This window comes from Panthera uncia, assembly GCF_023721935.1.
Source record: "Panthera uncia isolate 11264 chromosome B2 unlocalized genomic scaffold, Puncia_PCG_1.0 HiC_scaffold_25, whole genome shotgun sequence".
NCBI classification, from domain to species: domain Eukaryota; kingdom Metazoa; phylum Chordata; class Mammalia; order Carnivora; family Felidae; genus Panthera; species Panthera uncia.
Genome location: NW_026057581.1, coordinates 9,074,970 through 9,091,881, shown reverse-complemented (window position 1 = coordinate 9,091,881; position 16,912 = coordinate 9,074,970). Strand labels below are relative to the sequence as shown.

General features: G+C 42.5%; 1 pseudogene; it reads right to left on the bottom strand.

Annotated features, from left to right (window-relative positions):
* Positions 1–1,793: 1,793 nt before the first annotated feature.
* LOC125908501 (tigger transposable element-derived protein 1-like) lies at positions 1,794–13,864 on the bottom strand (annotated as a pseudogene).
* Positions 13,865–16,912: the final 3,048 nt, after the last annotated feature.

Genomic DNA, 16,912 nt, shown 5'->3' with positions numbered 1-16,912 from the left:
AGAAAACATTTCTGAATTGCTTAAAAGGATATCTGTTCTTTTAAAAATGTATGGATTTGTGAAGGAACTACCAGTAAATACCGGAGGGAATAGAGTTATTGACTAGGTCTACAAAGCTATGCATTGCTCCAAAGACATTCTACTTGTACTCACGAAAGTACAAAAAATGAAAACAGTAAAAACTTTTTGCAATGGCAAATACACTGTATAGGATCAAACTCAATCACCAAATATTATGCATTATATAACAAATTCATTTGGACCACTACCTGGAACACAAGTAATTGCTTTATCAAAGAGATAACAGGGGTCACTGGGTGGCTCAGTCAGTTAAGCATCCGACTTCCGCTCAGGTCATGATCTCATGACTCATGAGTTTTGAGCCCTGCATCAGGCTCTGTGCTGACAGTTCAGACTCTGGAACCTGCTTTGGATCTGTGGCTCCCTCTCTCTCTGCCCCTCCCCCGCTCATGCTCTGTCCCTGTCTGTCTCTCTCTTAAAAATAAACATTAAAGGGGCGCCTGGGTGGCTCAGTCGGTTAAGCGTCCGACTTTGGCTCAGGTCACGATCTCGCGGTCCGCGGGTTCGAGCCCTGCGTCGGGCTCTGGGCTGATGGCTCAGAGCCTGGAGCCTGCTTCCGATTCTGTGTTTCCCTCTCTCTCTGCCCCTCCCCTGTTCATGCTGTGTCTCTCTCTGTCTGAAAAATAAATAAACGTTAAAAAAAATAAAAAATAAAAAAAATAAACATTAAAAAAAGAGATAACGAGAATATCCAATATTTGGCAAATTCTTAGCATATACCAATAACTAGTCTAAGAATTACTAATTCATATTAGTTCATAGAATCTTGAGCTTAGAAATAGTATTTTTCAATGTGACTTTTCCTGGAAATGTTAAATTGTATGATTGGCCCTCTTGACCACCTGTCCCTAAATGCATACCAAAAATATTTAAATTAAGTGCAGACACTTAAAAAAGTGTAGATACTTTTTTTTTAAGTAAAGTCTACCCCTAGTGTGGGGCTCGAACTTAGGACCCCAAGATAAAGGGTCACATGCCCTACCAACTGAGCCAGCTAGGCACTTCAATGTAGCTACTTAAAAAAAAAAAAAAAAAAAAAAATGTTTATCTTTGAGAGACAGAGGGGCAGAAAGAGAGGGAAACAGAGACCCAAGCAGGTTCTGTACGGTCAGCACAGAGCCTGACATGGGGCTTGAACTCAGGAACCGTGAGATCATGGCCTGAGCCGAAACCAAGAGCCAGGCACTTAACCAAATGAGCCACCCACGCACCTCTGAAGCTTTTTTTTTTTTTTTTTTTAATGTAGCTTCAAGGAGCAAATGAACTCTTTCAGACAAATTTGCCATGAATACCAGGGGAAAGGCTCTTCTCACACCATCCTTGGTACTGCTCAAATCCTACCTGACACTTTTCTGACTGATCATTGTTCTACATTATGCGGCACATTTTGTCAAATTATTCATAATTGCCTATTATTTGCATTATTGATTCCATGTATTGTCACGTATCAGTGTTTATCTAGAACATGTCCACGTGCTTCATTTGAATGCAGTGTTACCTCCGAATCTCAGGCCGGTTTTAATTTACCTCTATCTTCCTGGGGCCCAGGACAATGCTGGGTACACTGTAGGTGGTTCAGTTGCCTTGAGCTGAAGTCCATTAAGCACTAATGCTTAGAAGGAATTTTCCTCACCTCCGGATGCAGTCTAATCACCTTGGGAGAGTCTCAGGGGTGAGGTGATATTCAAGTGCAGGACTGCCCGCACAAGTAATTAGCGGAAGGCAAGCAGGACCCCGCTCATTCGCGGAGGAAGTTCAACAGAGGCGTCCTCAGCAGGGCAAAACCAGTTTCCACGCACAGTGTTCCGTGACCTTCCTTCCCGCCCTGGCTAAAAGCAAATGGAACTAAGAAGTGTCAAACATGCTCACTTCCACGTGGCCCCGGGCCCGGCTCTGGCTCATTACTGACTGGATGACTCCAGGCATCTCCCTCGACCTCACCCAGCCTCGTTTTCCCCTTCTGCAATTTTGGAGTGACCTCGGAGGTCTTAATGAGGCAGTAGAAGCAAAGCACTTTCTCTCCTAGCAAGCCCGCCACCGACGACGGCTGTTACTATCGCCTCTCAGTAGACCGCTGGCAGGGCAAAGCAGAGGGGACGTGTTGCTTAACAGCAGACTGTTCGGCAGATGTTACCAAAGGATGCAGAGGGCCTCTCCCGGACTGGGACTGAACCCAGGCGACAGTGGCCGGGTTCCTTTACCTGGCGAATCCGTAGGGCACACCTACCGAAGACTTACTATTTGCCAAAAGGGGCGTCCTACCGGAGCCTCTCCCAGAAGCTCCAAGTGAGCCCCACAGGTACTGGCCCAGCTTCAGCTCCAGCTGCAGTGACCTTGAGCTTCCCGCCCCCGATGCCAGGCTAGGGGATCCCCTCCATGCTCCTGGTGATGCGTTAGCTTCACGCATAGGATGGATGGGGCCCAGGCTTCCGGCCTCCATGGCTGAATAGCGAGGCCGCTCAATCCGTGGGCCCGGTTTCCTCGTGAGGCACACCTGTCATCATCACGCTTGCCTTCCTCAGAGTAGGATTTGATCATCGGAGAAACCAGGAGACTCCCAAAAATATATTTGGGAAACGTAAGCCTTTCTTATTTCCTCAAGACGGCACTTGAGAAATCCTTAAGAGATGCATCTCTCAGCCCCCGTGGGGGTCCTGGACAAGTCACCAGACTCGGCCCGCCTGTAAAATGGAATCATAAGTCCATCTCACTAGATCAGTGTGAGATAGGAAAATGCAAATAGTACCACGGCCTCCGGCCAAGTGCAAGGCCAGCAGAAAGTGGACATTGATTCAATGTTTCTCCTCAGAAAATGGCTCAAGTTTCTGTCTGAGGGATATTGAGAGAACCCGAAACATATCTATTGCGACACAGAAAAACAGAACCAGCACTGGGGTCACTCTCCCTCACCCTGCCTGGATGAATCTTTGGCTCTTTCTTTCTCTCTGCTCTGACACATTTTTCTTTTAATTTAGTTAGAGTGTTGAACCCAAAGTTTCACCATTTTTTGCCCCCTCTTTTTTCTTTAGGCTCTTCCTTTTCTTTTTTTTTTTTTTAATTTTTTAAAATAATTATTTATTTTTGAGAGAGAGACAGAGTGTGAACAGGAGAGGCGCAGAAAGAGAGGGAGACACAGAATCCGAAGCAGGCTCCAGGCTCCGAGCTGTCAGCACAGAGCCCAATGTGGGGCTGGAACTCAGGAACCATGAGATCATGACAAGAGGGGAAGTCAGATGCTTAACCAACTGAGCCACTCAGGCGCCCCTAGGCTGTTCCTTTTCTAACAGATTCTCCACACCCTACAGCACCACCTCCCTTAGGAATTAGGAAGACAAAAACGGTCCTCCAGGGGACTGAGAGCTCCGGCCCAGCTTGCCTCAGCCCTGCTCACTCCCAGGTCTGCTCTGGATGTCGCTAAGTCCCTGGTCCCCTTGGAGATTCGGGATGCAGGGATCACAGGGGGTGCATTCGGCACATGCATTCTTTCAATCTCTGTAAAAATGAAAATACGGCAGGTATTGTTGCTGTCAGTTTCTATGCCAAAACATTCTGCCCATGTTGACCAACGAAGTTAAGTCCATTAGAACTACTGGTGGGCAGCCTTCTTTCCAAGACAAGGAAGACTCAAAAATCCCAGGCTGCTGTAAACAGCAAGAAAATTGTTTTTAAAGGCATTCTCTTCGGCTCTTAAATCTATTTGGCCTTTGACTATGAGCAAATTAACATGGTCTTTGACATCAGCAGAGTGAAGGCAAGGCACTGAGAAGTGAGTGGAAGAAGATTTGAATAGAACCAAATATTCCATATGTTACCAGAAAATGTGGGTCCATCCTGCTCTCTCTTTCCATATCCAACAACCCCCAAACCGTACATGCTTCTCTACAATAACAACCCAATGAAAAAGTCATTCAAAAGATGCTTAGACATATAGCATTATATAGAGTGCAAACAATAAAACATTTTATTAAGTTATAACATATATATAATGTATACGTGTTATATATCAGATATACGTATATATCAGATATGTGTTATATATCAGATATATACGTGTTATATATATATATATATATATACACGTATATATCAGATATACAACATATATATGTGTATATATAACATATGTAATATGTAAGGATGCCTTATGAGGAGGCAGCACAGCATAGTTGTTAAGACCTTAGTCTGGGTTTGAATCCTGACCGGGCTCTTCAGTAGCTGGTGACCTTAACCAAAGTCTTTTACTATTTCTGAGGCCACGGTATTTGATCAGGGACATGCAAATACAATAATGTAATTCTTTTGCTGTATCCTTCCATGGGCTGCTTAGCACCAATTCAAAGAACTCATCCTGAAGATTCTGTTCCACTAGAACAGCCTCTAGTACCGGAATCTGTATCAGTGTTTCTGTCGGTGGGGATGCAAACTGGTGCAGCCGCTCTGGAGAACGGGATGGAGCTTCCTCAAAAAGTTAAAAATAGAGCTCCCCTAACCACCCAGCAATTGTACTGCCAGGCATTTACCCAAAGAATACAAAAACACCGATTTGAAGTGATACATGCACCCTAATGTTTACAGCAGCACTATCAACAATAGCCAAACTATGAAAAGAGCCCAAATGTCCATCGACTGGTGAATGAATAAAGACAACAGAATACTACTCAGCTATGAAAAAGAATGAGATCTTGCCATTTGCAATGATGTGGATGGAGCCAGAGGGCATTATGCTAAGTGAAATAAGTCAGTCAGAGAAAGACCAATACCATATGATTTCACTCATATATGGAATTTAAAAAAGAAAACAGACGAACATAGGGGAAGAAAAAAAGAGAGAGGGAAACAAACCATAAGGGACTCTTAACTATAGAGAACAATCTTAACTATAGAGAACAATCTGAGGTGGGTGGGGGGTGGGCTAGATGGGTGATGGGTATTAAGAAGGGCACTTGTTGGGATGAGCACTGGGTGTTATATGTGAGTGATGAATCACTAAATTCTATACCTGAAACCAATTTGACCATATATGTTAACTAACTAAAATTTAAATAAAAACTTGAAAAGAAAAAAAAACCTGTATCAGTGTTTAACCAGAGAAGAACCAGTAAGAGATAGATGACAAATAGATACACAGATAAGTAGGTGATAGATATATAGATAGAGATTTATTACGGAAAATTGGTTTCCATTTGTGAGAGCTGAATACGCAAGCCAGAATTCACAGGCCAGGCCGTCAGGAAGGGTCATGAGCAAAATGAAACTCCAAGGGCCAAGCTGTCGTCCACAGATGGAATTTCTTCTCTCTGTAAGGGAAACCTCAGCCCTGATTTTAAGGCCTTCCAACTGATGTAGTCAGGCCCACCCAGGTTATCCACAGAATCGCCTTTACTTAAGTTCAGGTGATTAGAATGGCTAATTACATATGCAAAATACCTTCACAGCAAGACCTTGACTAGTGTTGGAATCACTCTGCTAGTGTAGACGGGACTGTTGTCTGCTCAAGTTGACACATGAAAACATTATCACAGATATTTTAAAAACCGAATAGCTAGGTATCCACCTAAAAATAAAAACCAAAAATTGCAAGTCCTCTGCATTGAAAACTACAAAATCACTAGGAGAGGTACGTTAAAAGATATAAAGAGGAGCGCCTGGGTGGCTCAGTCGATTAAGCGTCCGACTTGGGCTCAGGGCATGATCTCGTGGTTCATGGGTTCGAGCCTCCCATCGGGCTCTGTGCTGACAGCTCGGAGTCTGGAGCCTGCTTCATAGTCTGTGTCTCCCTCTCTCTCTGCCCCTCCCCTGCTCGTGCTGTCTCTCTCTGTCTCTCAAAAATAAATAAACATTAAAAAAAAGATGTAAATAAATAGGTTATAACATGTTCATAAATTGAAAGACTCAATATTATAAAGCTAAAAATACTCCTCAAATTTAATAATAGATAAATACAATTGTAATTAAACCCCTGGCAGAATTTTATATATATTGAAATTGAGAAATGACTTCTAACATTTATCTGAAAGTACAAAAGGCAAAAGTCACCAAAATAATCTTCATCAACAACAACAAAAAGCTGGATAATTTACAGTCCTGATACCAAACTTATTATAATACTATACTAATTAAGACAATATAAACTGCCATAAAAACAGAGTATGAGATCAAGAGAGCACTATAGAATCCAGAACCTAAAACATACATATGAGGTCATTTGATTTATGACCAAGGGGGCCACTCACTGCAATGCAGTGGGGGAAGTTACAGAATTTTCTACAAACAGTTCTGGGTCAATTGGATAGTCATGGAAAAAAGTAAATCTTTACTCCTGCCTCATAATATATACACACACAAAAATCTGTCCCATGGGGACTGTAGATCTAAATGTGAAGGGTAAAACAATGAAGCTTGTAGAAGAAAATATATGAGAATACCTTCATGACCTTGTAGCAAGCAAAAATTTCATAAATAGGACCTAAGCACTGACTATAAATGTTTAAAAGGAATTTCAATTCATCAGAGGAACAGAATGCAGAAATAGACCCACATGATATGTAGTCAAATTATTTTGGCAAATATGCCAGGATAATTCAATGGCAAAAGGAAAATGTTGTTTGCTCGTTTGTTTTAACTTTATTTTTAAGCAAGCTCTACACTCAACCGGGGCTCAAACCCACAACCCAATGATCAAGGGTTGCACACTCCACCGACCGAGCCAGCCAGGTGCCTCAGAAAATGTTTTTAACAAATGTACTTATGTCATCGAATCATCATACAACAACAAAACCAAACCTATGTCAAAGTTAAAACTTGAGTGCTGGTAATGGCCCAGTTCTTGATCTGAATGGTAGTCACAGGGTTGTGTGTGTTTGGTGAAGATTTTCCAAGTTGTACACCACCCTTTTCTACATGTATACTATACTTGTATTTAAAAAATACTATATGGGCCCCTGGGTGGCTTGGTTGGCTAAGCGTCTGACTCTTGACTTCCACTCTGGTCATGATCTCATGGTTTGTGGGATTGAGCCCCATGTCCAGCTCTGTGCTGACAGCGTAGAGCCTGCTTGGGATTCTCTTTCTCTTTCTCTCTCTCCCCCTCCTCCACTTGCATGCATTTCTCTCAAAATATATAACATTTAAAAAAATACCATGTATGCGTGTATGTGGATAGATAGTAGATAGATAGATAGATAGATGGATAGGCAGGCAGATGGATTATTTTTTTTTCCTTTGAGCCCTAACTCATGTGCCATCATAACGAACTGGCCGGAATCCACACCCTAGTTCACAAAGCTAGAAGTTATCCCCTCTACCTTCAACTCGAGCATATATATATATATATATATTTGTATGTATATATATACAAATATATATATATATTTGTGTGATAGACTGGGCTGCTATGACACCTGTAATACAGACTGAGTGGCTTATAAACAACAATTTCTTTCTTGCAGCTCTGGAAGCTGGAAGGTGCTAGCATCGTCTGGTTGTAGTGAAGGTCCTCTTCCGAGCTGCAAGCTGCTGACTTCTGCTGTGCTCCACATGGTGGAAGGGGGTGAGGAGGACCTCTGGGGCTCCTCTTATAAGGGCGCTAATCCCATACACGAGCGCTCCACTCTCAGGACCTAACCACCTCCCATGCCCGACTTCCTAACACCACCACCTTGGGTATTGGGTTTCCAACTTATGGATTTGGGAGGGGGGAAACAAACACTCTGTTGCAGTTCAACACTTTCATGGTACATCCTACTTTTTTCCCTGTAGTAACATCGAGTGCAGATTTTATTTCCTCTACTAGACTGTGAACGGTTCCATCAGAGTATAATACTGTTTGGCCATAGCAACTGCTCAGAAATTACACGTTGAAGGAGTGAATGGCACTTTAAGTTAGTCTTAAAACAAGCCTGAAAAATCTCAGTTTTTTTAAAGGCAGTCATCATATCATAGCATTGAAACATTTATGATTAAATGAATTGCTGACAATGCACAGTGTGAATTAATTGCAGGCATAAATTCTATTGTAAAAATTATTTATATGTCTCATGTATACATTTCAATAAAGTGATATACTGGAAAAATTTTTTAATAGTTGAATATCTATATCTATCTATATCTATAGATAGATACAGCTGTATCTATAGATATAGATAGATAGATATAAGTTTATTTATTACTTACTTTGAGAGAAAGAGAGCACAAACAGGGGAGGGGCAGAGAGAGAGAGAGAGAGAGAGAGAGAGAGAGAGAATCCCAAGTAGGCTCCACACTGCCACCGCAGAGCCCAATGCGGGACTCACACTCACAAACCGGGATATCGTGACCTGAGCCAAAACCAAGAGTTGGACACAACCAACTGAGCAACCCAGGTGCCCTGATATATTTGATTTTTTCATTAAAATGTGTATTTGAACATGAGACAGTAGTCTCTACTGGCATGTAAGAGAGAGAGGCCTTATGATCTCGTGATCAATACATTTACTAGTTACCTGGACTACTGTAGCATGTGTGCATTCAAGTGTGATTATTTTTTTACCCTCCGCTTTCTTCACTAGACTGGGAGCCCCACAAGGACATGGACCACATCGTATCTGTCTTTGCACGTCCAGTATCGATCCCACATACTTGCTTTGAGTATACACATAACATTCACAAATTATATACAAACTCAGATGTTTGATGGATAAGTAAAACTAACTGAAGTACTCGAAATCGAGAGATCTTCATTTTAGCCCAGCCCAGCTTTGAACTCTTGCACAGCCAACAAAGTCAGAAGATATTCCTTTTCCTTCCTTCTTCATCCCTACTCTCTCTAGCTACACCAAAAGCAATAACATTAATAGTGCTACATGAATTACAGGTCATCTCTACGTGTAATCCTCCTCTTATCCATTACTTTCTCTTCTTATCACACGAGAGATTACACACTGCAGTGCTACGAAACAAAAATGACATCTTTTTTAGGAAGAGACTCCTATCTTTGGACTCTTCTGCGTCCTGGTACGTTGAACATAAATATTCAAGATCAACCAGGGTTCACAGACCCCGCATAAATCCCATGCCCATCATTAACCCTGCCCTTTCGATGATTAATCTCTAAATATTTCAGGGTTGCAAATATACTTTCTCTCAAATGAACTCCACTTGGCTGATTGGGATATTTTCGGGTCCTGTATTGAGAAAGATCCTGAGGTTACCTTTCGTCTCAGCAGGACAGAAGGCTGTAATCAGTCAGGGAGGACGGACAAGGGGTATGCGTGTTCCATTATCTGCCATCCCTTGTCTGTGGCCTTTAATGATTTAATCCCAACAGGAGACTTGAAATAGTCATTCACTTATCCATTAATTCTTCTACTTATTCAAGATATACTCAGTGAGCACTGACCTCCAGGCCCCTAATAGCCAAGATTAGAGAACTAGCTAAGTGTTCCAGGACATTTACTCACAGGCCCTTTTAAATCAGATCCTCTTTTTGTGGTTGGTACAATCACTTCGACAGTGTCGATGAGCACTCTTTCAGAGTGCATCCCTTTGCGAGATAAACACTAGCGTCCTTTAAACGTGTGATTTCATTCAAAGGTGTTCTCTTCTCTTTGCAAGGCAGCCACGGGTGCTAAGAACCGCTAGGGAGGAAAACGCTTGGCATCCCTGCGGCCCTCAGTCAGAAGGCATGCCATGCAGAGTAAACCCTACGATGTGGGTAGTTTATTTTGAAAACCTGGTACATTTTACCAGCTGAGAGTTGGTTACTGCTCCCTGAAGCCAAATGTATTTTCACTTTCTTGTTCTATTTTCCATGCAACTTCCCACTGAAAGAAACAATGAGAAATTTTATTTCCTAGGGTCGTGTCAGGCCTTTAGGAGTAAACGTCGGGATAGATAAGCCTCGTCCCACACCCTTTAGGTCCGATGACATCCCTGCTCTCTTCTAAATTTGGCCAATTTTGACTTGCAAATGTCACATTGCTCACTGTTTTTCTGGGCCCTGTCTTCAGGTTCACTGAATATCATTTTTCTTCAAGTGGAGATTTGTAAAATGTTGCCCAATTATTTCCTAATAAGACATCATCCCCTAAGTGTTTCTTAAGGAATGGTTAACCCTTGAAACGACTGCTCTACCAAACATTTGTAAATGTAATTAATTCATTTTCCTGATTTCCTAGGTGTGATATCACACGTACAAATGATAATATACAAATCTGCTTCCTGGTGGGGAGCACCATGTGTTAGCACAGCAATCTATTACGCCACACACACATTATTCATTAGCATTAATGGACATGTGCATAAAGCCCCACTCATTAATTAGAAAACCAAACCCCCTGGTGTAGAAATAAATCACACACCCAGCTATAGAAAGGCACTTGTTTTTATCTTTAACTTTGTAGTGTGGTGCATGTCTAATGCATGCAATTGGACTGTTCTATACTATCTTTTATTGTAGCAAAGATACGGAGAGGCTGGGAACAAACTCCACGTCCTAAACCCGTCCGTTCCAAGATTGACACAGTGCAGACGTACATCAGACATACCGTGGGTTCAGTTCTAGACCACCGCGGTAAAGCAAACATTGCAATAAAGTGAGTTAGACTATTTTTTTGTTTGTTTCCCAGTACATATAGAAGTTATGTGTACGCTATACTGTGGTCAACTAAGTTTGCAACATTATTATGTCTAACGCATCAATGTACATACCCTCATTAAAAACACTTTATTTCTATGCTAACCATTATCTGAACTCTTAGCAAGTCTTGATGTTTTTGCTGGTGGGGGATCCTGTCTAGGTGGTGATGGTCATGGCCATTTCTCTCTCTCCTTTTTTTTTATTTTTAATTTTGAGAGAGACAGAGACAGCGCAAGGGAGGGAGGGGCAGAGAGAGAGGGAGAGAGGGAATCCCAGGCAGGCTCCACACTGCCAGCGCAGAGCCCAGGGCGGGGCTCGATCCCACAAAGCTGTGAGATCATGACCTGAGCTGAAACCAAGAGTCAGACCCTTTACCGACTAAGCTACCCAGGCGCCCCCATGGCCATTTCTTAAAACAAGACAACGATGAAGTTTGTTGCATCCACGGACTTTTCCTTTCACGAACAATTTCACGTGATGCTGTTTGTTAGCACTTCACCCACAGCGGAACTTCGTTCAGAATTGGAATCCATCCTCTCAAACCCTGCTGCTGCTTCATCAACTACATTCATGGAATATTCTAAAGCCCTTGCTGTCCCATCAGCAGTCTTTTTTTTTTTTTAATTTTTTTTTCAACATTTTTAATTTATTTTTGGGACAGAGAGAGACAGAGCATGAATGGGGGAGGGGCAGAGAGAGAGGGAAACACAGAATCGGAAACAGGCTCCAGGCTCCGAGCCATCAGCCCAGAGCCTGACGCGGGGCTCGAACTCACGGACCGCAAGATCGTGACCTGGCTGAAGTCGGACGCTTAACCGACTGCGCCACCCAGGCGCCCCATCCATCAGCAGTCTTAACAGCACTTCCACCAGGAGGAGATTCCACCTCAGGCAACTACTTCTGCTCTTCATCCATAAGAAGCACTTCCTCATCCATTGAAGTCCGATCATGAAATTGCAGTAATTGGGGCTCACCTGGAGCCTCCACTTCTAACTCTAGTTCTCTGGATGTTTCTACCACATCTGCGGTTCCTTCCTCCACTGGAGTCATGAACCCCTCAAAGTCATCCGTGAGGGTTGGAATCAACTTCTTCCAAAGTCCTCTTCATGTTGACGTTTTGACCTCTTCCCATGAATCATGAAAGTTCTTAATGACATCTAAGAGGGTGAATGCTTTCCAGAAGGTTTTCATTTTCCTTTGCCCAGATCCATCAGAGGAATCACTGTGAAAAGTTTAGCCTTAAAAAATGGATTTCTTAACGCATAAGGCTTGGAAGTCAAAATTGCTCCTTGATCCATGGGCTGCAGAAAGGATGCTGTATCAGCGGCATGAAAACAACGTTCATCTCATTGTCCGCCTCCATCAGAGCTCTTGGGTGGCCAGGCATATAGTCAATGAGCAGTAATATTTTGAAAGAATTTCTTTTTTCCTGAGCAGTAGGTCTCAACAGTGGGCTTAAAATATTCAGCAAGCCATGTTGTAAACAGATGCGCTGTCATCCGGCGTTGTTGTTCTGTTTACAGAGCACAGGCAGAGTAGATCCAGCATCATTCTTAAGGGTGCTAGGACTTTTGGAACAGTGAAGGAGCATTGGCTTCAGCTTCAAGTCAGCAGCTGCATTAGTCCCTAACAAGAGAGTCAGCCTGTCCTTTGAAGTTTTGAAGCCAGCCATTGACTTCTCCACTCTAGCTACAAGTCCTAGATGGCATCTCCTTCCAGTAGAAGGCTGTTTTGTCTACACTGAAAATCTGTTGTTTAGGGTAGCCACCTTCATCAACCACCTTAGCTAGATGTTCTGGAAAACTTGCTGCGGCTTCTACATCAGTACTTGCTGCTTCGCCTTGAACTTGGGTGTTACGGAGACGGCTTCTTTCCCTAAACCTCACGAATGAGCCTTTGCCAGCTTTCAACTTTCCTTCTGCAGCTTCCTCACCTCCCTGAGATTTCACGGAATTGAAGAGACTCAGGGCCTTGCTCTGGATCAGGCTTTGCTTAGGGGACTATTGGGGCTGGTTTGATCTTCCGTCCAGACCCCTCAAACTCTCTCCTTATCAGCCAGAAGGTTGTTTCCCTGTCTTATTTGTGGGTTCACTGGAGCAGTACTTTTCATTTCCTTCAAGAACTTTTCTGCTGCATTCACCACTTGGCTAACTTTTTTTGGCGTAAGAGACCTAGCTTTTGGCCTGTCTTGGCTTTTGACACGCCTTCCTCACTGAGCTTAACCATTTCTAGCTTTTGATTTAAATTGAGAGATGGGACCATGCCTTTCACTCAAACACTAGAGACCATTATAGGGTTATTAACCAGCGTAATTCCAATAGTCCTGTGTCTCAAGGAATAGGGGGGCCCAAAGAAGGAAAGAGAGGTGGAGAAACTGCCGGTTGGTGGAACAGTCGAAAGACACGCGACACTTATCAGTCAAGTTCACCATCTTATACTGGCACTGGATCACAGATAATCCCCACACATATAATAATAGTGAAAAAGCCTGAAATCCTGTGAGAATTAGCAAAATGTGACACAGGGACACAGAGTAAGCAAATGCTTTTGTAAACACAGTGCCAACAAATCTGCTCGACACAGGATTGCCATATGCCCTCCTTGTGTAAAAACAAAACAAAACAAAAACGCCCAACAAAACAAAACACACACACACACACACACACACACACACACACACAAAATCCCGCAACATCTGCAAGGCGCAATGCAGCAGGTGCAATGAAACCGGCTATGCCCGTAGTGTTAGACCTATCCCCCTTCGCCTGGTCGTTAGTGTTCCCTACCAAAAGACACGTGGTTCGAGTGGGCAAATATTCTGCAGGCTGATAGTAATGCACATAGATTGCAGTAGTAGGGAAAACTTCTGGTTGACTTTCAGGGGAGGGAAAAAAAAAAAAAAGAAGGCTCTTGAACTTGAAATCCCACCCTCGTCTGTTTATTTCTGCCGGAAATGGTGAGTAAGCTGCCACCAGTCCCTGCGTTCTGAGTTCCCCAGCTGTAAAATGGGATAATGACAACACCTACCTCACGGGGCTGTTGGGAGGATAAATGGGATAACAGACATGAAGTGCCCGTCGAGACCCGCCACAGCAGGACAGAAACCAGAGAAGGAAGCGGAGATGTTCCTTCCGCCAATTAACTTAAGGCATGGAAATCGTGATAATGAGGCCCTACTCTGTGCCAGCCACTCTACGCGAGGCTTTTACCGTATCCCACGCGATCCTCACGATTCCGATAGATAATGCTCGTGCTTCCCATTGTGTATGCAAAACACTGTTACAGTTTATAGCCTTGTGGCCCAGAGAGGTTAGGTAGCTCTCTGTAGGTCACACAGATTCTGGCATCAGGATTCTGTGACTGAGGTCTGTGCTTTTTCTCTGATCAAAAAAAAGCTCAAGAACAAATGCAGGAGAACTTTGGTTCTAGAAAAGTAGCCAAAACCCAGTAAATTGCCATGATATCTTTTTTGCAGGTTCTCAGAGAATTCTTATAGATAACAGTTTTCTAAAACTGGGAACCATTTTTAACAATATCACTGAGTATAGCTACATTGGGGGGAAAGAAACCAGAATATTAAGCATTTTCAGAGTGAGGTAACAAATGTCAGGATAACGTTAGGGCCGTGCATGCTTTCTCAGTTCAAACTTGCCTGGCTTCGCCCGTGAGGGGAAGAGATATCCGGTCACATTCTGCTAGAGGTTTGTCAACATTTCCTGGTAAAACGGCAGCATGTCTAACCTAGTTTTAAAACAGAAATAAAGAAAAGAGTTGGTTTGGAATACAGACTGCAAAAGAATATGTATGCTTTCATCCGCATTTACACAGAGATTTTTAAAATGTTTACTTGTAATATGATTAGTGTTTGAAAAGATTTATCTCGTATAAAAATAGTTTTAAAGTTGTAAAAAAAATGTTTTAAATAAATAAGAGGCTGTGAGAACCATCGAGCATTTACAACATTGTTAAGTACTGATTGAAGTGTTGCTTCAGTAATGCTTTTAAAATTTCCTGCATAAACTAGTGCCCTTATATGTCTCCATAAACAGTTTCAGTATGTGTTCTTGGCTCTTAACAAAGATGAATACTTCGAACGAGGGATTGGTATTAGCATTTCTTCAGCAAATGGTAAAAATTCATTATGACCTTCTCGCTTAATCTATCCCTACATAATCTACTTTGCATTTGGACCCAAGAAAATGATGTAAGAATTTCCATAGGGGGAGGGGGGCTGGTGGCATTTTATTTTAAGTCAGATAGATTTTTCCATATATGAACTGCTACCCTTCCTGAATATAAAAATTAATAGCAAACACATTCTTTAAAACTTTACAGTTTTAAAACACATATCATCTATATGCAAATATATAGAGGGCATTAATATTTTCTTTTTTTTTTCCTCAAATTCAATTCTCATATTCTTTGATTTGTATTTGTTCCCACTCAGAATACCTAAGATTCTAAAATGTTGGCATTCTGAAACACAGCCATTAGGAGAGTTGTTACATATTTAATTTCATGCTCCACTCAGCATAAAGCAGTTGGGGGACTACGGACCAAAGCAAATTAAGTGGCTTCTTAGATAATTTCCTGCTTAATTGAAAGCAGGTAGCTTTTTAAAAGTAATAATTGGCATTTGTTTCAAATGATTGTAAGGTTATTTCTTTTTTTAATACATGGTCGTAGGATAACTAGTTCAAGCACAGTGGGTTGGGAGGTCCCCCCAGAATATAAGGGACATGGATGTGACTTGGTGCTGACAGCAAATAACTGGGACACCCCATGGAGATGCGTGGATCCGGGGACATGGGGCAGAGTGGAGGAAAAAATACACACACACACACACACACACACACACACACACACGAATTTCCTTTCTATCATTCTGCTTAACTCTTAGCACTGGTTTAATGTTAGCAAGTGGTCTATGATGAGGCTGGTGTCCCAGTTCATATCTACAGATGGCTGTTCCTCATTACAGTATGAAACTGGCCATCGGCTGTGATATACTCTCACTTCTGGAGACACAGTGCTAGCAGTGAATGTGAGCGTGCCAATGTGGAAAACACAAAAGGAACTGATTTGACGTAAATGCCTACATAGCGAATGTACTATGGAGTCCTGTTTTGTCAGGAGTCAAATTTTCAGACGTTTTTAAATGTATTGGATCTGTTAAAGAGCTGTTAAAATTAGAGAAAAGAGTAAGTGCTTTCTTGTTGCCTAGATCTGACAGAAAAACAGAGAGAGAACGAAAGAGAGACAGGGACAGAGTCAGTCACAGAGAGCAAAAGGGACTCTTCAGAACCAAACATTTTAAAACACTCAAGGGAAAAATATACACGGAATTTTTATATTCATCAATTGCCATGGTGATTCATGCAACGAATAGCGAACATCGGTGCCCCAGAGCTACAGGATAAGGGCTGAGAGATGCACTTTGGGTATGTGCTGAAACTTTAATGTGGCCTGCAGTCTCTTCAGGCCCCGATTCTATTGTCTGTGGTACTTTAGATCACTGTGCATAGTCAGGCTGCCCTTAGAACCACCAACTAGGCAGTTAGAGTGCAATGTCAATTTCTTTTTTAAATACTTGCAACCATCCTGAGTACTGAGTGCTTAGCTTCCCATTTTTGTGGCATTCCCAGGAATGTATTTGAGTCATTTATAAGTCAAAGGAAGGAAGGAAGCGGAGAAGGAAGGAAGGGAGGGAGTAAGAGAAGGAAGGAGGGAAGGAGGTAGAGAAGAAGTGAGGGAGAAAGAAAGGGAGGGAAAGTTGCCAGCAGAGGAGGCTTGAGTGAGTCATGAGGGACGTCCAGCAGCTACTCTAGTCTTCTGCCTTCCCGGCCTAGAGTAAAACTCCACTTCCCAACCTACGTGAAGTTGAGCAGGGTAATGTGACATCCTTTGGCTTTTAGAAGATGACTCCGTTGATAATAAACTTTCAGAGCCAGTGTAGGAATACCTGCTTCCCCACTTGTTAGCGGCCTAGCAACAGACAACTCTCCAGATGGAAGAGGCTCCATCAGCCTTACTCAGACTTGGAAGAAAATGACTCAGGGCAATGTCTTCAGCCAACCCACAATGGACATGCAGCAGAAGCCAGAGAGAAACCTGTAGATTTTGCTCTATAGATTTTCCTATAGATTTTACTCTAACGTATTCTTCCTATAGATTTTACTCTAACGTATTCTTCCTACAGATTTTACTCTAACGTAT